The sequence below is a fragment of the Apteryx mantelli genome, chromosome 17 (genome assembly GCF_036417845.1).
Source record: "Apteryx mantelli isolate bAptMan1 chromosome 17, bAptMan1.hap1, whole genome shotgun sequence".
In the NCBI taxonomy this organism is placed as follows: Eukaryota; Metazoa; Chordata; class Aves; order Apterygiformes; family Apterygidae; genus Apteryx; species Apteryx mantelli.
This window is the reverse complement of record NC_089994.1, coordinates 19,094,478-19,117,236: the sequence shown is the minus strand read 5'-3', so window position 1 is coordinate 19,117,236 and position 22,759 is coordinate 19,094,478. Positions and strand designations below refer to the sequence as shown.

Sequence of the window (22,759 nt, the reverse complement as noted above, 5' to 3'; positions counted from 1 at the left end):
ATTATTGCAGTAATAATTAAATGTCTATAGTGGTCATGGATTGCTATAGATTGGAATAAAAATCACTGTAAATAACCCAGGAGGAGCCGCCGGCGGAGGATCGCCGTGCTCGGCGAGCGCCGGGCCGGGTGGCAGCGGTGGCTCCTGTTTTCCGCGGCGAGCATCCTCCACGTTGCCACGGAAACCGCAGCTGATGCTTCCCGCCGTGGGGACCCCGCGTCCGCCTGCTCCGAGGGCCGGTCAGGGTCCGGCCGGTGCCCCGGCACCCGCTTCCCTGCGGGGCTGCCCGGGACGGGGAGCAGCTTGGCCCGCGCAGCCGCGATGTCCGTGCGGGAGCAGAGCCGCTCCGACGCCCTCGCCGCGCCGGGAAGGGCATTTCCCGGCCAGCGCGGGTGCTTCAGCCTAACTCAACTTCACTCGAGTTCGACTCAATTTTCTCAGATTAAACAGAATTTCAAAGTGTCACTCACTAGCAAACTGTCGGTTGGAAGGTGGTGGATTTTTCTAACCCCATCTCTGGTCCAATTACAATTTTTAATCTATATGTAGATAATGGTGAACAAAACCCCTGTAGAAATGTCAGGAGCGGGGAGGTTATTAGCTTAGTTTTAATTACTGTCTATCATTCTCGGAAAGCCGCAGCAACCTGACAAATTGGGAGACAGCTCCGGCGGTGGGAGCTTAGGTGGGCTTTAAAGGCAGGGTGTGTTTTTAACCAAGGGTATCTAGCGGCAGGTTATCCTTCCCGCCGGCAGGATCGGCCAGGTGCCCGGTGCTGGAAACACCGGCACACCTCACTCCAAGGATGCGGCTTGTTTGTTCAGAGCCTCGTTTAGGAGGGTTTTGTCCGTGACGGAGCATGGGACGGTGCCCGGAGCTCGTCTCCTCGAGAAACGGCGTGTCCATCGCTCGAGGAGACGAGCTGCCGTTTCACTGCCCCAGAAAGCACGTAATGTGACGGGTGAAACGTCAGAAATGAGAGCAAAGGCTTGGGGAAAACATTCTTCAGCTGTGCAGCATTCCCGCCAGGAATGTTAAACCGCAGATTAAACGTAAACGTCTCTAAAAGCCCGGGACGAGTTGCACCTCGTCCGGCTCCTCTCCCAGTGCAGCGGCATGTCCGCGGCTGCACCGGAGCCTCGTCTCCTTCGGACCCGGTGGCGGCAGCTCCTCCGGGATCGCCCTCCCGACAGCGCCGCGGCTGTCAGCCCGCAAACAGTTCATCGCTCCGCAAGGATTATCCGTGCCGGCGTTACGGTCTGCTCCGACAGAGCCGTTCTCGCTGGCGGGCGGTGCACGAGCGGCAGCAGTGCGGAGAGCAGCCCACGACTCCCCCTTATTTACACCGCGGCGGCCAGGCAGAGCCCCAAGGAGCCCCGGCTCCGTGCTCCCGTCCCGCTGGACCCACGATGCCAGGCCGGACCCCGGCTCCCCGCTTCGCTCCCAGGAACGGGGCCCGGCGAGCGGCACCGCCTGGGCAGGACCTGCCGCCCCGGGGAGCAAAGCACCGGCTTCACCCAGCCGGCGCTTCCACAACCTCCCCTTCCAGGGGAAGCGCCAATATCCCAGCGTTTTGCCCTAAATCCAGACCAGCCGGCCAGCGCGGCGGTCTTGGCCCCCCGAGGCGCCTGCAGGGATCGGGACTCTCTCGCGCTTCTCGACGTTACAACGCGCCTCTGCTACAAGTTGTTATCAAATATAGAAGCATTTTATCCATCTTTAGTACAGAACACAGATTGCGTGGAGACATCCAATTTGGAGTCAATTTAAATTTCAATTGTCTGTGAAATCTAAATCAATAGGCTATAGTTCAATGGCGCTTTAATAAAACAGGACATAACGGAGGAATCATTAGGGATTACATATGATAAGAGATTGAGAACAGCGTCTGTGTAATGGTGGAGGAGCCATTAGAGAATTACCTCCAGCGTTTGCAAGTAAACCAACAGCCCCTTCTCCTCCTGAGACTAACGAGAAGGCTTAATTGCGCAGCAGCGCCTAAAAATACCTCTCCGACAGCCCTTTGATTGGTAGACGATTTACAGTGACATAAAACCATCAGGGTGCTCCGTCGCCCCTCCGCGCGGGCAGGACGCGCGCTCCGCTCCCCCTGCCGCGAGCCGTCCCCAGCGCGGGACGAGCCGCGGGGAGCAAAGCGGCTAATCAACCCCCGTCGCCCCCGGGGCCGCCGGCCCCCCCCTCCAGCGGCCGCGACCCACAGGAGCAGCCCCCAGCGGCCGCCCCACGGTGGGATGGGGCGAACCCCCCCCCCCCTCGGCACGCGGCCCCTGCGGGTGCTCGCGGCCGTCCCGACGCCTCCGCGCGCCCGGGGCTTCCCTGCGCCCGCGCCGCCGCTGCCCAGAGTTTGCTTCGTTACCTCATCGGGACGCTTCTCCTCCGAACAAGGTGCAAACCCCCTCTCCGGTTCCACGTTTCTCCAGGAAGTGGGCACCGAGGAGGAAGCCCAGCCGCCCCGTGCTGTGCCATGCCGTGCCATGCCAGCATGCACAGCGATGCTCAGGCACGCTGCGGCAGGAGCACAGCTCCCAGCCCGCTGCAACCTCCCCTGCAGCAGGACCCACTGGGGAGCAGGTGCAGCAAAGCTCCATCCAACCCTCATTTTCCAATCAGTGTAATCACTGCCTCCAATTAATAGCAAGGTAATTGAGGGCCTGGGCTGCTCTGGACACAAAGCCAGGTACTCAGAGGTGGTAACTACCTGCAGTGATGCATTGCCCTGGGTTAAACCTCCTCCTGATTTATGTGGGTGGTGCGACATAGAGCAGCTCCCAAACGGCATTATTTAACTTTTATTTGCATTTAATAATAATTCACTTTCCCTTAGCTCGTTGCAAATTATCACAATCAGGCTGAGGATGAGATTGAATTTCATCAGTGGTTGGCTTTCCCCTCCTAGATTAGAGGATCATCTGCATAGAAATGGTGCTCGCAGGGTGACAGGAGAGGACGTCGATTACTCACCCGCCGTGCAAACGGTGCCGGGCCCACGCGGCTCCTTCGCAGCCTCCTAACGAGGCGCAGGGGCGGCAGGGGCTGCTCTGACACCAGCCGCCTTGCAGGTGCTGCGTCCCAGGGCCCTCAGAGGCGCCAGCCAAGCGGCTGGGGAAGAGCCAGTGCCGCATCCCAAGGACAGGCCACAGCCGCCGGTGCTGAGCTGCACCAGGGACGGCCCTGGCTATGGGAGAGGTGGAGGCAGCTGTGGCCTCTTTGGGCTCTCGGCTGGGGGCAGGGAGGGAAGGAGAAGAGAGTTTAGAGACTTTAGAGATATAAATTGCATCACATAGCATCACGTCGCATTGCATCGTATTGCATCGCATCGCATTGCATTGCATCACATCGCATCGTATCGCGTTGCATCACATCGCATCATATCGCGTTGCATCACATCGCATCATATCGCGTTGCATCACATCGCATCGCATCACATCGCATTGCATTGCATCGCATCGCATCGCATTGCATCACATCGCATCGCACCGCACCGCACCGCATAGCACCGCTGCTTGGCAGCGTAGCTAACCCGCTTCCCACGCTGCAGGGGTCCCTCGTCTCCCTGCCCAAGGGCTGGGCGCTCCGGGGCTGGTCTCCAGGCTGGATTTGGGGTGCAGCGTGTTACTCGGTGCCGGGAGCCTGTCCCACGGCCCGGAGCTGCGCTGCCCTTCGCTCCGTGCAGGACGACAGGGTGCAGACGGGGCAGCTCCCAGCCTCCTCTCGATCCCTTCCTCACTTTGCAAGGGGTGCGATGATGCCGGTTATTCTCTCCCTGGGAGGTTGTTTCCCCCGGGCTGCTCGAGGGGGGCCGGGGAGGGGGTGCTGCTGCCCCAGCGCAGCCCCGCTCATCCGCGGTGCTCCCGAGCCCTTGCTGGCGCGATCCGCAGGGCGGCGTCTCCTTCTGCCGCCTCGTCCCTGCCCGGCGGCCGGGGAGGGTTTGCGCTGCTGCAGCAGGAGCAAAGAGCCGGGGGAGGCAGCTGCCGCCGGGGGGGTCTGTCGGGCGGGAGGTTTTTAGCTGCAGTCTCCATCCAGCTGAATCGCTTCCATCCTTCTGGATTCAAAGCTTGCAACAAGGGTTTAAGGACAACTTCCTAATTCTGTAGATCTCCAGTAAAAGCTAAGCCTGTGTCGAAGTCCCCGTAGGCTTTTCCCAGTGGCGCAGAAAGGGTTTATCATCGGCTGCGGCGAGCTGCTTCGGCGAGTGCCCAGACGCAGAAAGCAAGGTGCGAGCGGAGGGCAGGGTGCACGGCGCCGAGCAGCGTCCTCCGGGGCGGCCTCGTCCGCCCGTCCTGGCAGGTCAGGAAAACGGCGGCGTTTACACCGGACCGTTTTTTCCCTGCAGATGAGATGATCAAATGAGATCAGTTAAGCTGTAAGTGATTCTCAGGTAGGAACATTAAAATACTATTTATTGGAACTGAGTTAAACGTAGTTTAATTGCTCTGAGTCCCGTTTGCACTGGTCTAGCTGAGAACCGAGGCAATAGAAGACGCTTGCACGATCACGCGGCAGCTTCACACGGCTTCCAGAAAAGCCTGAAGCACCAAACCCCAAATGTCCTGGCCGGCCACGGGGCCTGGGAAGGGCCGCGGCGGAGGAGCGCGTGGACGCAGGCACGCGGGCGAGCAAAGGCCTTTCCCAGGCAGAAATGCAAACTGCAAGTGCCGGCACCGGGCAGAAACCTCCGGGTGGCCAGAGAAGGCCCCCGATTCGCCCGTTTTATACTAGTGTGATGGGAAAAAAATTTCTAAAACAAAGATTAACAATTTCAATAACAAACCAGGCGAAGTTAAGGGCGTTTGAGAAATGTTTTTACAAGCTTTGGTTAACCTACAGTAACAGCTGTTTGGGCGTGTATAAATAAGGCTATTCTGTGGAGGAGACAGGAAAAACTGGTTTTATTTTAAAGGACACTGTTTGGCTCCCGTGGTGCAGTGGCATCCAAGGAAATATTGCGTAGTGGCTACTGCGCGTCATGTTTAATACTCAGAAATGCAGCCACGGAGAGCAATACGTTTGCCAGCTCTTGACAGCCAGAAAGCTGGGGCGTATTTTAAAACCAGCTTTTCCTGCAGAAGGAAAATTTTGGGAAGAACGCGTGGAGGCGCCTGCAAAACAGCAGCGCTGCTCACTGGCCGGCGAGCGGCCTGGGAAAGGGGGCCGGGGAGGGGATTTGGGGGAGCGTTTCACCGTGGGGCAGCGGAGCCTCCAGAGCAGCCCCGCGGGCATCCGGAGCCGGCTGCAGGCTGCGGGACACCGGATGGGGTGGACGGACGGCGGAGCCACCGGACGCCTCCCAGCCGCCCCCGCGCCCACGCTTCCCCCGTAAATATATCCCCTGCAATAGCGGCTGTGAAATGCAAATAATCCCCGTTGCCCTTTTCGTTAGGAAAAATCATGGCCAGGATTGCAAGCAGAGACGTCCTTTTCTCCACCTGAAAATCAAAGTGTCACGGCGCTCGCCGCTTCAGACCGGAGCCGGACGGGCCCGGGAGCCCCTGCGGAGCGAGACCTTCGAGCCTCGCCGCCACGAATTGCAAGGGCTCCGCCGGGCAGCGTGGAAATACAAGAAATACTACAAGGGCAGCGCTGAAGCCTAATGAGAAACGGAGCGAGCTGAGACAGAAGCTTAACAAGAAATACTGGACAAGTCCCCCAAGAAAAACTACACGCGGTATCGGAGAGGAGCTGCCAGCCGGCTCCGCAGCCGTATTGATCAGGGCCGGAGAAATAAGAGGAGGCCTTTGGAAAGTAGATAAACAGGGAGATATACAGCAGGAGAGGCCCAGAACTGATGAAAACAGGAGAAAATGCAGCTTAAATCAAAGGGCAAATACACAGAAAGAGAAAAGATAATAGGATTTGTGTTTATGGCTAAAGAGGAGAGTTGTGGGGAGGTGATCAGACACGGCGGTAATTGAAAAGAAATGGAAAATGGAGCTCAGCGTAAATATTTGCTTGGGAGAAAGTGGGCTGAAAACCTGAAATAAACCACTATTAACATCGGTTCTAGGCAGAATCTGGGAATATGGAGGGCGAAGGGGGCGCCGGGGGTGAGCGGTGGGGACCGAACGCCGGGGTGAGGGGGCGGCGCAGCTTCTCCCTGCCCGGCTTTGCCCTTCCGAAGCTGCTGCGGGGGGTCGGGTGAGCCGGGTCCCTCGTGGCCCTGCAGAAGCCTGGGATCCCCCTGCCTCGTCTGGACAAGAGCCCCTGGAAAACCGCTGCTCTGGCATGCCGCGCGCCCGCGGGGGCTGGTGGCCCCCGGTGCAGATCCGGGCGCTCAGGGGGCGACGGCCCCGAGGGAGGTCCGGGAACGACGGTCCAGTCCGGCACGGCACGGCTCCGGCTGCGCCCTGCCGCCATCGCTCCGGCTCCTCTGCCATAAAGTAGGGAACCGATGCACAAATTCTCCGCATCCTGCCCACTAAATCTCGCCTGTCGCTGGCTGGCTGCAAGAGGCGCTCACCAGCGCGCAGGAAATATGTGCCGGGCGCGGGAATTTGTAGCCGCCTGGCTGGTGCCGTCAGCGCGGGAGAGGCCCGGGAGCCGCAGGAGCCTGGCAGCACCGCAGCCCTGGGCAGGGGGGCGCGGGGGCTCCCGTGCTGCATCGGGGGCCTGGACGTGCCTTGCACACCCTGCGCCTTGTGCACACCGCGCCTTGCACACCCCGTGCCTTGCACACCCCGTGCCTTGCATACCTCGTGCCTTGCACACCCTGCACCTTGCACACCCTGTATCTTCCCCTGGGCGACAGCAGCAACAGGCAGCGCTGCTCCCGAGCCTCCTGTGCGCTCACAGCGGAGGGAGCGAGCCCAGCCGCAAGCAGGGAGGCTGGGGGCGAGTGCTGGGCCAGCTCGCCGCCTCCCATCCTGGTTGCCTGCTCTGGGCCCTGCTGCATCCGCCTGGGATCGCAGTGCCCAGCCAGCAGCCGTCAGCAGGCCAGGCTGGGCTCTGCATGACGGCACATCGCAGCAGCATCCTGGGCACCACAGTGTCCTGGGCACTGCAGCATCCTGGGCGCCGCAGCATCCTGGGCATCACGGCATCCCGGGCACCACCATGCCCCAGGCACCGCAGCATCCTGCACACTGCAGCATCCTGGGCACCGCAGCATCCCAGGCATCACAGCATCCCGGGCACCACTGTGTCCCAGGCACCGCAGCATCCTGGGCACAGCCGTGTCCTGCCGGGGCTGCAGCCTCCCAAGCGGAGCCGATCAGCCCCTCTCCAAGGGGTTTCGGGGGCGCCGTTTCTGGCCGCACCAGCGAGGATGTATTTCTAGGCGCCGGCAGCATCCCTCTCGCGCCGGCTTTCTCCTGCGCTTCCTGACGGCCCTCCGCCTGCCGTTGCCATGGCAATGGGAGAGATGGAGGGTTAGCGCTGGGCTCGCGGCTCACGTGACGCTGGGCGCCGGGGCACATTCCTTCGCATTAGGCAAAATCGCGCTGGCTGGCAGCCACTGAAATATTAATTAGAGCTAATTGCAAGGAAGCCACCCCCACCCTCCGCGCCGATCCGAGCAGCTGCCGATGGCGCCGCCCCCGCAGAGCGGAGCCCCCGCCGCGGCGAGCCCACGTGGACCAGCGTCATGCCTGGCCCAGGAGCTGGCGGCTCTGGGGCGACCGAACCCCGACGGCTCCCGCAGCAAGGCCCCGCTGCCGGTGCAGAGCCCTCCTCCAAGGCTGGGCCATCGTCCCCGTGCTTCGCCGCCGTCCCTTGGACCCTGCAGCCCCCCCGCGTCTCGCTCCTGGGGACCTGAGCCGGCTCTGTGCTCGATATGGGCAGCACGTGCACACGGAGAGTCCTGCTGCACACCATGCACCGTGCACCATGTGCTGTGCACCATGCGCTGTGCACCGCGCACTGAACACCATGCACTGGACACCATGCACTGGACACCATGCACTGTGCACCACACACCATGCACCAGGCACCATGCACCGCGCACCTGGCCGTCCCCTCAGCCGCCAGGCTCCGGCTGCCGTCCCACTCGCCCCCTCCAAAACAGCCGCCGCAAAGCCCCTTGCAACCCCCTTTCGGAAAGTCGATATATTTTCCACATCTGAAAAATGTAGTTAAACTGAAAGGTCATTCTTATTTATTCTTTTGTTATGCAAGCCTCAAGTTAGCAAACAGGCAAATTAAGGCTCGGAGGTGTTTGACCCAGGCTCAGAGATGAGCCCCGGCGGCAGGAGGGCGCTGCCAGCTGGGGCCCTCGCGGCTCTCGCCGACCGGCGCAGGAGTTCGGAGAGTTTTTAGTAGCCAGCACAGCTCAAAAAGAAACGCGTCTTTCATCAGAGCCGGGTTTGGGAGAAGCAAAGCCGGAGGCGTGAGAAGCAGGCGGGGCGGGGGGGGGAGGTGAGGGCAGCAATGCTGCCGCCCGCGCGGGGCGCAGCTTCGCCACGGTGGCGGCTGAGCTCCCAGGAAAAGCTCCCGACCAGTTCAAACAGCCGTTTCCGCAGCCGAAACACCTGCCGATAAGGAACGAGCTGCAGCGGCGGCGGCCTGCAGGGAGCAGCCTCGCCGTGCACGCTGGCGGCGAGCGCGCGTGAGCACGCACACGTGAGCGCGCACCCGCCAGCGAGGGCCGGGGCTGCGGCGGGTCCTGGAGCTGCCCGCCCCGTGTGTCGCCCACCGAAAGAGTGCAATATTCGCAGGGGAAGAATTTTTTTTTTTAATAGGGCCCCATGGAGACATCAGAGCAATTTTCAAGGAGGTTTGAAGCCACCGGGAAGCTTATTAGATCCGTTCTGCAGAGTTAATTTGATGTTGGTAATCAGAGAGCAAGTTAAGCAGTTAAGGAGCTGGTGGCTGCTGCGCGGTTCGGCTGCTCGGGCTGCTCGTAAGCAGTGGTTACTAATGAGCGGTTCATGAATATGAATGAGGGATGATTGCAGCGCGGAAAGGGCAGCCAGCCCACCATCAGCTTAATTTTAATCTTTTTATTATCAAAGTCACGTTATTAATAATGGACTTTACGTTAAGGCCAAGCTTCATCAGCCAATTACCGCAGCACCTTGCGCGCCCCAGCGCGTCTCCGCACCAGCCTCGGCCGGGGGCTCCGGATGGGACCCACCGGCAGGGATGCGCCGGTCCCCGGGCGAGGATGGGGCTGGCAGGACGAGGATGAGGATGAGGACGAGGACGGGGCCGGCCGTGGGTCCCCGCACGTTCCCAGGCTCGGCCAGGCCGCAGCACAGGGCTTCCCGCGCGCACGGTGCCTCGGCACACAACGGCTCCTTGCGCTTTGCTCTTCCCGCAGCCCCCGCGGGGGCTCGGCACCCTCAGGGCATCCCGCGCCCTGCACACCGGAGCGGGGATCCCGCCGCCGCTCCGGCTGCCCGGGAGGCAGCAGAGGCTGAGCAAAGCCCCGCGCTCCCCGCGAAAGGACAATCCCATCGTCTCGGCGCCTAATTAGTTGTAATTATTTTCCTATGACACTGCCGATATGGGCTGCTCATGTAATGAGGCAGCAGTTCCTGCGCGAAATGCTGAAGCAAGGAATGTAGAACACGCTAAAAAATATTAATCTACAAATGAAAATGATCTTAATTGGATTCTGCCTTTGGGGTCGGGTCGCCGTTGCATTTTCAATCAGAGTTGTCCAGTCAGCAAGGCGGACTGCGCAGCCCTTCAGACGGAGGCGGCGGGCGGCTCGCAGAGGTTAATAGGAGTGTTGGAAAATAAATAGGTTATTGATTGATAATAACAATAAGCTGACTCCGGTTCTACCTTGCTGACCTTCCCTCACCCAACTTAGAGAAAACTCAGTTAGCATCTAATTACGGATCGCCTTGCAACTGCCCGTATTAATGAGAGCGCGTGGCCACGGGGCCCCGGAGCCCATCGCACGCTGAGCTGCCAGCGCCGTGCACGGGGCTTGCTCCCGCGCCGGGACGCCCCGCGCCAGCCCTGCTACTGCGCTCTCTGTTTCAGGTGGGAATTAAATATTTATTCTGGTTCCCAACCAAGTCAAAGCCACCGTCTTGTTCCACAAAGGTAGGAGGAGAAAGGACGGTGGCTTTACACGCACGGAAGTTTGTAACCGATATTTTAATTGCTCCAAGATGTGCCAGGGATCTCCTGTCTTAAGCTTCAGCTTTATTCATTATTTCACATATGGTTTTCAGCTCTGTTTGCTGCAAGATATGAAATAGTCATAACCATCTGGAAAACAAATGAACGCCACTTGGTCGGCACCGTGCCCCTCGGAAAGCAGCAGAGATGAGCAGTGACGCCGGCGGCCAGGGCCGGCGAGGCGCCAGCTGGGACGCAAAGTGCAGAAACCCGCCGCAACCCCTGCCGCGGGGTCCGGCGTTCGCAGGGCCGTGCCCCGGTGCCGAGAGGTGCTGCTGCCATCGCTCTCGTTTTGCATGGTTGCTCTTTTAGCATTCGCAGAATATTAACCCAGCGCAACTTTAGTTGTGCGAATGAGGAGCGGCCAGACATAAATTATACCAGGAGATGCGCAGTTTGGGACTTCATGATCTTAATTAGTTTTACCTCCACCTTCCTAATGAGGTTAGGTCAAGAGGCCACATGTGCAGCCACATTTCAATCCACGCCGCTACACTCTGGCCAAACAAGGTCTCCCCGCGTTGTCCCCGTGCGGCGCTGGGGATGCAGAAGCGCCGCGCTTTGCGGGATCGAGCTCTCGGACCTGGAGAACAGCCCCATCAGGGGCCACCGGGACGGATGCAGCGTAAGGTCACGGCGCTGGATCCCTGCCGCAGCCACCGCCTCCGGAGACCGAGCGTGCGGGAGCAGCGCGGGGTTCGCCTCCCGGACCAGAACGAGGGAGGGGGTAAACGGAAAACCAAAAGCTCTTGAAGTGTCACTTTTGCAGATCTGGGAGCAAAAACTCCAAACCTATTCAGGCATCGCCAAGCTATGGACAGCGGGATATTTCGCAGCTGCAGACTCTGCGCGGAGGCACCTTCCCTCGGGGCCTGCGGCGATGCTGCGGCAGCTCCCACGGGCTCCACCAGCGTGGGCAGCCCCGCGCAGGGTGCAGGACAGGCCTTGCGCGGCAGGGACAGGGGCAGCCCCGGCCCTCGGACGGGGACGCTTTGGGCAGTGGGCAACGCTCAGGGCGGCTCCCAGGCGCCCCCGCCCCGGACCCGCGCGGCTCCCGCTTGCGCGGCGCCGCAGAACACGGCGTCTTTACGGATGCTAACAGAAATGCCACCTATCAATTCCACCAAATCACTTTGCAATTTGATGCAAATGAACAACATTTCTCTTGCTTGTACACATTTTCTGTCAACATGCATTTGAGAGACTTGCTGTGACATGTCAAAATGCTGCTTACCGGGGGGAAAATAAACATGGCGCTTTGGCTGCTCCTTTCCCACCCTGCCTGGAGGGAGCAGGGGCCGTGCCGGGGCCGGGAGCTTGGCGCAGCCTTGCAGAGCCCGGGAGCCGCTAGCTGCGAGCACGGCCAGGCAGGTGCCCCCTCCGCAGCTGCCCCAGGCAAAGCACGGCCGCTCGCGGAGCCCCCGCTGCCACCGTGCCGCAGGCTCCCACTGCACCGGCTGCTGGCCTGCCCTGGGGGGCATCACCCCACTCCCCTTCCCAGGGGGTTCGGGGCTCACGCAGCGCTGGCACACAGGGGTTGCCGGCACGTCTCGGCCCGGCACGGCCGAGCGGTGCTGGGAGGCGGCAGCTGCACCTCTCTGCTTGCATTGCTGGATCCCTGCTCGTCCGGGCGCCTTTTCCCCCCGTGCTCAGAAACGCATTTCCCGCGGTGCAGGGAAAGAGGCACAGCCCACCGGGGCAGCCGGCCGAGAGCCGCGGAGCCCCGGGGCTGGGGGCAGCAGCAGGGCAGCAGCAGCGGAGCAGCCGGGGAGCAGCCCGCCCGGGAAGGGTTTTCCTGGAGCAAGAGCTCCATCTGCTGCTGCCTTGCCCGGGCCGGGCCGGGCGCGGGGACCGGCGGGCGCCCACCGCCCCGGAGCGCAGCCTGCAGCGGGGGCCACGGCTGCATCCTGCGCCCTGGGCACGGGCAGCCCCGTGCGGCGGGGTAGGGGCTGTGCGAGGCCCCCCGCTCGCCCACTGCCCTCGCCCGGGGCCACCGCATGGCCTCCAGCTGCACAGCAAGATGTGCCAGCGAGGCCCTTCGTGCCCCCTGCAGCCCCCTCACGCACCCCCAGGACCCCCCCTCTTAGAGCTCTTGGCCACCAAAATCCACAAAATGGTCCCCCAGGCACAGCACAGCTGCTAAGCAGGGCTGCTCCGGCAGGCAGCTCCGCTCCAGGCTCGTCCTCACCAGTGTGGAGGAGGTGACACCAGCCCCGTCCCTCCCGCAGCGCCCAGCCCGGCCGGCGCAGGACAAACCCCTTTGCCCAGGGTGGGACCTAGCGGCAGGGGCATTTCTGTCCCCCTCGGACCTGCTCCGCTCTGCTGTCAGGCAGCCCCGGCTGCTGCCATGAGCTCGGTGAGAGCCGCCCGCCTGGCCCCCACGCTCGGTCCCCAGCACAGTGCAGGGGGGCAGCCCCAGACTCCCCCCCGGCATGCAGCAGCCTGGCCCCACCTTGCCCCCAACGGCGGGGCAGAGCCGCCAGCCACCCTGCCACGGGTCTGGGCTCACCCGCACCACGCACCCCCGTGTATCCACGCACCGTGCAACCCCGTGCATCCATGCGCCGGGGGCTCGGGACCCGCCGGAGCAAGGCCTGGGGACGCCGCCGCAGCATCGGTGCTCACAGCAGCTCCCAGGGGCTCCCCGGGAGCCAGAGGAGGCAGCAGGCTGGCGCGGGAACAGGCACAGCGCTGAGCCCCCCACAGCAGGCACCGTCCCCCAGCCCTCCGTGACACCCCCCAACACACACACACACCAGACCGCAGAGGCGTTTGCAGACTCACCGTGTTTACAGCAGAGGTTACAGGCAGAAGGGACATTGCTGGTGGCCCCGGCCCTCGCGCCAAGCCCCAGACCCCCCTTCCCTGGCACACCGTGCATCGCGCGCAGCCCCGCTCCCTGCCCGGCTCCTCCGCAGGGCTGGCCCAGGAGCCGTGCCGCTCGCCCGGCCTCCCCCGGTGCCGGGCTCCGCAGGGCGCTGCCGGCGGCAGCACCGGCGCTCAGGCTGTCCCCTCCTGCACGGGGCTCCGGGAGCTCCGGGCCCTGGAGCACACGGAGAGCCGCGGCAGCTGAGGGGGCTCTGCAGGAGACGCGGGCTGCCCAGGCATCCCCGCCAGGCAGCTCCGACGCCCTCCCACCCACACCGAGACACCGGAGCCAGGGGTGTCCCCGGCGAGCTCTGCAAAGAGGGGACCCACTGGCCTCTCACTGTACCTGTCACCTGCGGTAAGGCAGCCGCTGCAGGGACAGCGAAGGGGAAGGTCAGGCCAGCCGCCAGCCCCGTAACTGCCCTAACTCACCCGGGAGCAGAATAAGGGTCTTCTAAGCTGGGCTCCTGCCTTTTCCCGCAACGCCACGGCCTCGGGGCTCCCCACGCCAGGACCCGGCAGCGTTGCGCCCCACCGGCAGCTGGGATGGAGCATCGCCAGCGCTGACAAGCCGGGGAGAGAGCCGAGGAGCAGCCAGGGGAGACGCAGGCGTGGGGCAGGGAGCCCTGGGGTGGCGGGCAGAGCCGAGGAAGGGGCAAGCAGCCGGTCATGGAGCCCCTCATCCCCCTGCTCCAGGCCCCCACTCTCTTCAGGAGGGGGGGCCGTGCCAGGAGGAGGGCGAGAGGGGACAGTGACTCGGAGGGAGCTGGCAAGCTGCCCCCCCCCCCCCCCCCCGCAGGGCTAGGAGGAAGCACTAGCCCTGTGCCGGGCAGCACCTGCCTGGGGCATCCTTTGGGCCTCCTGGTCCCACCACTCCCTTAGGTGGGTGAGCAGGGAACAACCCGGCAAGGTCACTCCTGGCCACCCGGACTGGGCTGGAAAGCCTTTCTGGAGAGGAAAGGCAGGGACCACCCCAGGGCAGAGGAGGGCTGTCCTTCACAGCAGAAGGGCTCAGGCAAAGCCAGCCCAATGCTTGGGGTGGCAGGAGGGATTCCCGCTCGTCTCCGAAGGCTGCAGGTTTCCTTAAGAGGACGTGCAGGCTCCGATGCCCTGAACCAGACTGCCCCAAGGAAGGGGGACTCACCTCTCCCGCGGCTGGACCCAGCTTGTCCTCCTGCCTTCCTCCTTCTGTCTCCTGCTCTTTCCTCATCCCCACTCTTTTACTCTATGCCAGAGCTACTTCTCTGCCCTTCAGCCTGCAGCAGTACCTCTGCCTCCTGTGGATTTGGGGAGGGGCAGACATCGTCTCCAATTAAGCGGATGAGCATCAGCCCAAAAATTCCTCCTGATCCCAGCCTTGCTGAGAAAAGGGAGGGGGAACGGTTAGTGGGTTAATATGGAGAAGGTCAGGCGGGCCATGGCAGCTGGCTGACTGGCTAGCGTTTCAGATGCAAATGCACACCGCCAGGTGTGGGACTGAGCTGTTAAGGGAAAGGAGGCAGCTAGGTTAGCGGAGAGCGCCCCAGCAAGACTTCCCACCAAGCCGTCAGTGTCAGACTGAAAGGAACAGGTTGCAGCGGTTAGTACATAACAGAGGTTAGAGAGACTTCGGCTACAGACACAGGCAGCAGACTTGCAGTAAGATCAGCAGCGGTGGAGGCCTTTCTCGGTCTATGCGTTTCAACACAAAGCAGAAGAGCTGTTAGTTGTTAGGCTCAAGCCAGCAGGGACACGGGGTTATGACAGGAGGTCCTCACCACAGGGTTAGTCAACACAGCAAAAGGGAAGGAGAACAGAGAGAGAGAGAGAGCGAGCAGCTGGAACTGGATGCAGGCCAGATCCATAAAACCACCTGGGCAGAACCACCCTGCCTGTTGGCTCTGCACCTCCGTGCGGACGGAGAGGAACCCCCCGGCTCCCCACTGCCCCCGTGCCCTCCTCTCCCCTCAGCAGTGGCCGGCTGCTGGCATGGCACACGCCGGCACAGCGCTTTCACCTGGCTATGGTCAGAGAAGAGCATTTCCCCGTTGTCCCCGGGGTGCAGAGGAGCAGCGCTCCTCGAGACCGACACCCGGCACAACAGGTCTCTGGGTGCACGGAGGTGTCAAACACCTGCACCGGCTGTCATGGTCTTGGATGTCCTTATGAATCAGGCCTTTGTCCTGAGGACCGAAGTGCGGTTAGAAACACAGAGACCACCACCCTCCTCCTGGCATGCAAGGGTTAGTTTTGTCCTGTTAGTAGTCTCAGCAGTGCTGTTGTTAAAAGCCAACACTTAATGCTGATGATGTTTAACCGTATATTTCTAGTTTGCATGCTGAAACAATGCAGATAGGCCAGATCCTGAAGCTTTAACCCCAGCAGAATCAGTGTAAATGCAGTGGAAGTTTAACCTAAATTACAGACTGACAGAAAGCAAAAGCAAGGCCTCAAGACCAGGATGGCGTCAGCAGCATCCTAACTCTATCAGACAACTTGATAGCAGAGTGCCCTCCGGCCGGCACATCACCACTCACCTCCCACTCCTCCCTCCCCTTCCGCTGCGTTAGGCACTGGGAATAAACATTGCAAGTACCAACCAAATGGTTAGACTTAGCCCTTGGCTCCTTGCAGTTAGTTAGGATCACGCTGTTGGCAATGGCTTTCCACATACATCAAGGTCACAAGATAAACTGCGGAGAGACAGAGAGACTGAAGAGCCCGAGAGTGCCCTGCATCCATCTTAGAGCTCAGGAGTGCCGGAGCAGGAAGGCAGCACGAGAGCCATTCCCAATGACAGGTGAACTGCGCCTCCACGTGAGCCCCGAGCTCAGGTGCTGATGGGGCTTATGGAAATATCACTGCTTTTTGTCTGAATCTCTCTGCAAACTAGGCTTGCTGGACCTTTCTGGTAATTACCAACTGCTATAAGGAACATAATGGTTTCAGCATTATCATATTTCCACTCAGCATCTTTGCTTCGTTTAGCCTCCCGAAATTTCTCTGAAAACAAGAGGCCAACAGGCAAATGTTCAAAGCTCCCCCCGCCCCCACCTTGAGCATCTTCCCTTTCTTTGTACTTAATGGGAGACAGAGATGGTCAGCAGCACTGAAAACCAGACTACTGCAGGTTCATAACCTAGAGAGTCCCCTGGGGAGAGGAGGAGGCCGTTTGTTCATTTGTCATGGTGAATAGCGTCAGAAAGTTAAAGTGCAAAGAATATTTGTTAGTAGCAATAGAGAAACAAGTAAGGAAAGATTAGTACAAGCAGTTAGTAAACAGAAGCATGGCATAATCTGTCCTACTTATAGAACATACATATTAGAAGATAAATGAAGAGAAAAGCAGCAACAATTAGTTTGTTTAATTCAGTTCAGGAATGTGTTAGTAACAGAGAGAGATCTACTGGCTTAAAAAGGAACTGAAAAGCTTCTGCTGATAAAACCATTTTAGGATACCGAGTCAGCAACAGAATCCACACACAGGCCTCGGCACTGCACACCACACACCAGGGAGAAGGTGTCTCTTCCCTGATTTACCTGCGCAGAGCGGCAGGGCAGCCGCTGCCCTGCTCCGCAGGCCCGGGGGGCCGGCCGCACCGGGCAAGGGTGCGAGGGGAGGCTCCCCGCTTCCCGGCGAAAGCAGCCGCTTGTTCAGGTGCTGGCAGGCACCTGGAGGAGCCCCCGCTCGCTGTCTTGCCTGGTCGAAGCGCTTGCAATATTTGGCTCTGCCTATGGATTCTGTCACTGACGTGGCAATGTCCGTGACTTTGCAAATGTACTTACCCAGCTTTTCCGTTCCCCTTTAAAGACACTATTTGCTGTCGACAGTTAGTAGAAAGTGAAACGAGACTGGTTAGTAGAGCATGCGTTAGAGCCAGTTAGTTGGTTAGTTCATTCACGAGTGACTTACTCAGCATTCCAGCGTCACTAGCAGGAGTGTCTGGAGGCGCCTCCGCGCAGATCCTCGCGGGGTTAGTACGTTAATAACGGAGCAGAGCGACACGCATGCACGGCTGGTCACGGCTAGTCCCACCTGCCGGTGGAGGAAGCGCTTCCCGGGGGATTAGTCTGCTTTGCTCTCACTGCAGCAGGGACTCTAGCTTTCCGTATTAGGAGGCATTTTTGGGCTTTGCTACTGGGTCAAGATTTGGGAAGGTGTTAGTGGATTATTTCACCTACATAATGCAACATGCTTTCTGAATAAAATGCCTTGCAGGGAAGGGGATCTGCCCCTACCATCCATGTTCATCAGGTACAAAACACCCTGAGCAGAGTGTTCCCCCACTGCAGGTGCTTCCCCCCCCCGGTACCCGTGCACACAAGGAGACGGTCCAGGCAGTGCCCTAGTCTTTGACTCAGCTTTGCAAGGCTCCAAGGCTAGGGACGCTAAAGGAGCTGTAAGAAGCAGAGACAGAGAATGGGTGAAAGCATCACTAGAGCACAGTGAAATCTATGCTAGCAGCACCAGGAGCAAAGGCTGCAGGCTAACGGCTCTGCAAGAGCAGGACTCCTGGAGACAGATTTCTGCTCCATGTCTCTACTGAGCTCCCACTGCCTCATGGAAAGAGGAGGAGGTCGGGGGAGAAAAACCACACGTTCTGGAGAAAATGTGCCCTGATAACTTATCCCCTCTCCATTACAAACTGCCACTCACTGGGGATATTTGCCGGAGAGGACAGAATCCCAGCTAACGAATGCATGCTGCTAATTTGCTGCTAGGCAGCAGGAAGCAGTCAGTTCTGCCCCACACCCAGAGAAATAACGCAGGGCCGGGAAGAGGTATCCAGGGCAGTCTCTGTCCCTGTATTCCCCCCAGGTCACCTCATGCTACGGATCCCTGCTCCCCACAAGGCTGGTTCTCCATTTTGGTATTCCAGGGCTGTAGCTCCTGCAAACTGCCTGCCACGACCTGTGCCTGCTCTCTGCCTTCCCACAGTGCCCAACACGCGACAGGTCGCTGCACTCCCGACCCTCGCTCTGTGCTAAGGAGAAAAATGCTGGATCAGACTCTTCACCAGTGCAACTGTGAGACGGGCTCACAGCGCGCACGTCCTGGCCACAGCGGCCCAGCACAGCCGCGAAGCCCTGGCACGGGGGGCTTTGGGAGGGAGGCATGTGCTAGCCCCTCTTCCTCACATTGCTCCAGAAACCAAGTGTTTTCTCAGAACACACATGCCAGAGTAGAGGCCATTAGTGCCCCTAAGGGTCCCTCCTCCCACCAGGGCCTGGCAGCAGCAGTGTAGGAGTGAAAAGCACCAGGACTTTGGGGACAGACGGGAGACAGGGCAGGATAGGTGGGAAGTGGCTCAAGCTGGGCAGGGACAGCCTGGGGCCCCTTGGGCTCCGACTATTGCATCCCAGCACGGTGCGCTCACGGAGGCAGTCTGCCTTGGGGGGGATCCGGGGGTTTGGCACAGCTCCGCTCCCGTCCTCTCCTTCCCTGCGGTCCTCTCCCCTCCTTCCTCCACCCACATGGGGCTGGCGGAGAGGACGAGCTCCCGTCCTGCCCGTGCCGCTCAGCTGCCCACCCCTTCCCCATGGCTCTGCGTCTGCCGCAGGGACGGGAGGGAAGGGAGGATGCCCTGGGCACCTTGCACGCGCAGACCCGCGTCTTCGGCTATCGCCACCGCCAGTCCTTCGGCCCCGTCCCTCGCGGCAGCCGGGCTCACGGCTCGGGCCCGTGCCAGCCCGCAGCAGGCAGCTCCACGTGGGCCGCCCGGCTCCCGCGGCTTCGCAGTCCTTGCCCGAGGCGGCGCTCGCTGCTCCCCGCGGTCTGGCTCCCCGCGGCCGGGCTCCCCGCGAGGCACGGCCCGGGCTGGCCGGGGAGAGCTCGGGCAGCGCCCCGGCGGCCGGCGGCTCTGGGGGGAGCAGAGAGAGGCTGTGAGAGCCCGGCCGCAGTGGCAGCAGCCTCTGCCCATCGCTAGGCCCACAGGCCACCCCAGCCCTTGCACACCTGCGGCTCGGCGGGTGTCCCCTCGGGGGATGAGGCACATTCCCCGCGTGCATGCAGACCCCAGGGGAAAACTGTGGCCCCGGGAACCAGCCCGGAGTCCAGGCAGTGCCTGCAAGGGCTCGGGGTGTGGAGAGGAGCCCCACCAGGAGCGGGATCAAACCCAGGGACTAAAGCTGGTTCCCAGCCGCCCGGGCTGGGTCCAAAGGCATGGGGAGGAGCACGGGGCTGAATCCCTGCTGCCAGCTGGAGCCCCCAAGCGCCAGACGTGCGCTGGGGCTGCTCTGCGTCACCCCCCGCCCCGGGGTCCTACCTGATGTCAGCGGCTAGGCGAGTGCTGTAAAATGCCCCCCGTCTTGTCTCGCTGCTCCGCCGTGGAGGCTGCGCAGGGGACTGTGTGTGAACAGACCTCAGGTCAGTCATTAGCGGCTGCAAAAGAAAACAACCAACGCAGCAAGAGAGAACAACATGCAGGACTTTCCGCTGGCAGCCTCTCCCCATCCCCGGGCAGAGCCCAGCAGAGGCCGGGGCAGATGCCTGGTGCCACTCCGGAGCCCAGAAGGGCTTGGACAAAGCTTCCCCTGTCCTGAGTGTCCCTGGGGCTGTCCCCTCCTGCAGAGCCTGCCACGGCCTTGCCGGGGGAGCCGTGGGGCCGGCAGGCAGGGAGAAGAGAGCTGCTGTGCCAGCCAGCACCCGCAGAGCACACGTGGGGCTGCACCAACTCAGCTGCCCGAGGTCCTCCCCTGGCACGGCTCCAGCGAGGCAGCTCGGGCCCCCATCCCTGCAGGACCTGGACCGGCTGCGGCTTAATGGGATCAAGCTTCCAAGGCTGCATCCTCAGATCAACCCCCCCACTGCTGGGACCGAGAGCTGAGCTTACAGGATGGGCCAGGCGCTGGCCAGGCAGAGCTTCGTGCCGGGGCGAGGCAGGGGCCAGCTCCCTGCAGGGCAGAGAGGGGAGATCCGTGCCGGAGGAGGCGCCGGGAGCCTCCAGCCCTCGGTGCCCCCAGCAGGGCACCCCGCCGGCTCCACGCAGATTTCCTCTGCCATGCTCCACGCTGTCACGGGGAAGGGGACAGGCCCCGGCTGGACAGGAGGCAGATGCATCTTCTCAGCCCAGAAGGATGAAAAGCCCTGTCCTGGCACTGCCTAAGGAAAACATGGCAATTCCCAGACCCTTCCCGCAGAGTCAGGTGAGCTCCGCACCCTCGAGATGCCACCCCAAGCCCACAGCTCCACCTCAGGCTTCTCCTCAGTACCTGGACACTCACAGCAGCCCGGGCTGCTATAACGCGAGTGAAGGGCAATGCAGAGCCTCTGCCTTCTGCTTCTCCCGGCAGTGCCAGGAGGGAGCCGTGCCCACCGTGGGCCTGGACGCACACTGAGCTCCCGAAGAGGAGGGTAATCCTGGGAGGGACGGGAAAGACCACACCAGAGCTAACGGCAGTATCCTGGACAGTTTGCCCTTGTCTGGTGCTGGAATTCTCCGTGCTAGCAGCAGGTACCGCCTACCGCTGCAGGTAAACCAGGCTCAGTCAGATCCTGCTAATGCCCAAAACACTGTTTTAAGCAGAACTGGCCTGGACGTACGCCAGCATCATTATGGTCATTACGGTTCCACCTTTGCACTGATCTAAGAGCAAGTGACAGGACCCAGCAGTCAGACTGCACTAATTCACGTTCTCATGCGATACCTGCGTAGGAAAAGCAACAGTGGCGCAAAATCCCTGTGGAGCAGGACCATGACGGCTCCACAGTTCAGCTGCTGAGCAGTTATTGCTTCCTGCTGTTTATTATTGTTCACAGTGCAGACAGTCCCCTGCAGGACAACTCCTTCCTCAAGGACAGCACATCCAAGAAGCATTTGCAAACCACGCTGCTGTGGGAACAGACTGTAAGAGCTGGGGCCTACGCAAGGGTGCCTGGGCTCTGCAGGATCTGGAGAGAAGCAAGTGCAGTAGCAGGCAAGGGAGATGCTCTCAGGAATGCGGAAAATGGATTCCCTGCGTGGATCTGAGCTAGGAGGTGTCTGTAATAAGGGTAGGCAGGACAGTATCTCCACCGAAGTGGCTGCTTCTGAACGTTTTCCCTCTCGGGTCAATGATGAGGCACATACAGGAAATAGGAAGGGGAGAAAAACAATTTCGTAGGGGCAGCAGTTAACCAAACATTCATTTTGTGCACCACTGAGCTGTAATTCTTGGGTGCCCCGGGTTTGAGCATCCGGAGGCAGCATTCAGGTTAAACAAGGTCTAAAGAAATACTCCTGAGTGGGAAGGGAACCAGAGAGGAGCGCGAGCGCTGCTCTAGGCAGGAGCAGAGAGGCTAAGACACCAGACATGTGCCCCGGTGCGAGCTGCCTCTGTGACAAGCCAAGGGAAGCAGAGCCGCTGTGCAGCAGGCACGGTGCATTTTACAATTTTTACCTTTGCCGGGAGAGGGTGATCTTTAAGAAGCAGGATTTGGGCATTCCCGGGAGGAGAGCGTGGGCCCTCTGCTCCGGCCGGCGCGCAGCCCGGGGTCTGGACCGAGGCACTCGCTGCAGGAGCGGCGTCTGGACGCGGCCGCCCTTTGTCTGCAGCCTCCGCTGCGCCGCCGGGGACCGGCCAGGCTCTGCCTTTCCCGAGGCTTCGGCAGAGGCAGGATAACAAAGATGCCCTGGAATCTCGGAAGCTGCTAAAAAAACCCTTATTATTTCTGGGCTCTCAGGGCCGAGATGCATTTGCACATGCAAAAGGTGCTGAAAGAGTAAGGGAGAGAAAATGGCTCCCCAAAACGCGCTGTGGTTAACTCTTTGCAGGGAGAACGGCTGGGCTGAAGCGCCGGGGGGGGGGGGGGAAGGGGGGGGTTGCTCGCCCCGGCCTCTCGCGCTAAATCCCCTACTTAAGGTCACCAAATTTAGGAGAAAATGGTGGTCTCAAGACCAAGAAGTAAACGAGCATTTTGGCTAAATTTCCTTCCGGGAGCACTGTAAATTAGGCAAGAATCCATTTACCTGTCCGGAGCCCTATCCTTGAGGAGGTTTCTGGGAAAAAAAAGAAAAAAAAAAAAGAAAAAAGAAGAAATACAACAAGCGGTGCATCAGTTAATAGGAGCTGCGGTACCGGGGCTGCTCCCGGGCGGCCTCCGCCCTGCGGCACGCCAGGAAGAGCGCCGGGAGCTGGAGCCGCCCGTGCCCGAAAGAGGCGCAGCGGGGCGGCGCGGGGGCCACGAGCCCCTCGGCGACGCGGCCTCGCCGGGGCCGCCGCCACCGCGTGCCGCTGCCGGGCGGCTCTGGCGCCCCGCGACGAGGCGCCGCCCTCACCCTCACCCTCGCCCTCACCGTGGCCCCGGGCGCCGCGGTCCCCGTCGCCGTCCCGCGAGCGCGCTTACCCGGCCTGCGGCGAGGGCAGAGGAGGGGAAGGGAGGGGAGGCCGCCGCGGGCCCGGCCTGGCTCGCCGCCGCCGCCGCCGCGCAGCTCCTTTGTGCCGCAGCCTTGCGGCGCGGCGCGGCGGCATTAGCCATGCAGGCTCCTCCCCGCCGCCCGGCCCTCTGCCGCGGCGCCCGGCGGAGCTTAACGCCGCCAAGGCGGCCCCGAGCCCCCTTCCCGCCTCCCGCCGCCCGCTCACGCCTCCGGCGCCAGCTGCCGCCGCGGGCGACACAGCCGCCATTACCCGCCGCACCTGCGCCGACATGGCCGCCGGCCGCCCCGGGGAGGGGGGCGGCAGCCACGGGGGGGCTGAGGGGCGGCAGCCATGGGGGGCTGAGGGGAGAGGGGCGGCGGCCATTGGGGGGGCTGAGGGGAGAAAGGCGGCGGCCATTGGGGGGGCTGAGGGGAGAGAGGCAGCGGCCATTGGGGGGGCTGAGGGGAGAGGGGCCCGTGGGGCTGAG

The 22,759-nt window shown here is 61.4% G+C and overlaps 1 long non-coding RNA gene across 3 annotated transcripts; it reads right to left on the bottom strand.

Annotated features, from left to right (window-relative positions):
• Positions 1-12,860: 12,860 nt before the first annotated feature.
• Positions 12,861-22,323, bottom strand: LOC136993540 (uncharacterized). Of its 3 annotated transcripts, none has more exons than XR_010885894.1 (4): positions 22,262-22,323; positions 21,885-21,914; positions 19,203-21,565; positions 12,861-18,797 (listed from the first exon to the last, which is right to left on the bottom strand). It is a non-coding gene; the product is annotated as an uncharacterized lncRNA (long non-coding RNA). The 3 variants fall into 3 exon arrangements; XR_010885895.1 differs by having other exon boundaries at positions 22,212-22,317; XR_010885893.1 differs by lacking the exons at positions 21,885-21,914; positions 22,262-22,323 and having other exon boundaries at positions 19,203-21,707.
• Positions 22,324-22,759: the final 436 nt, after the last annotated feature.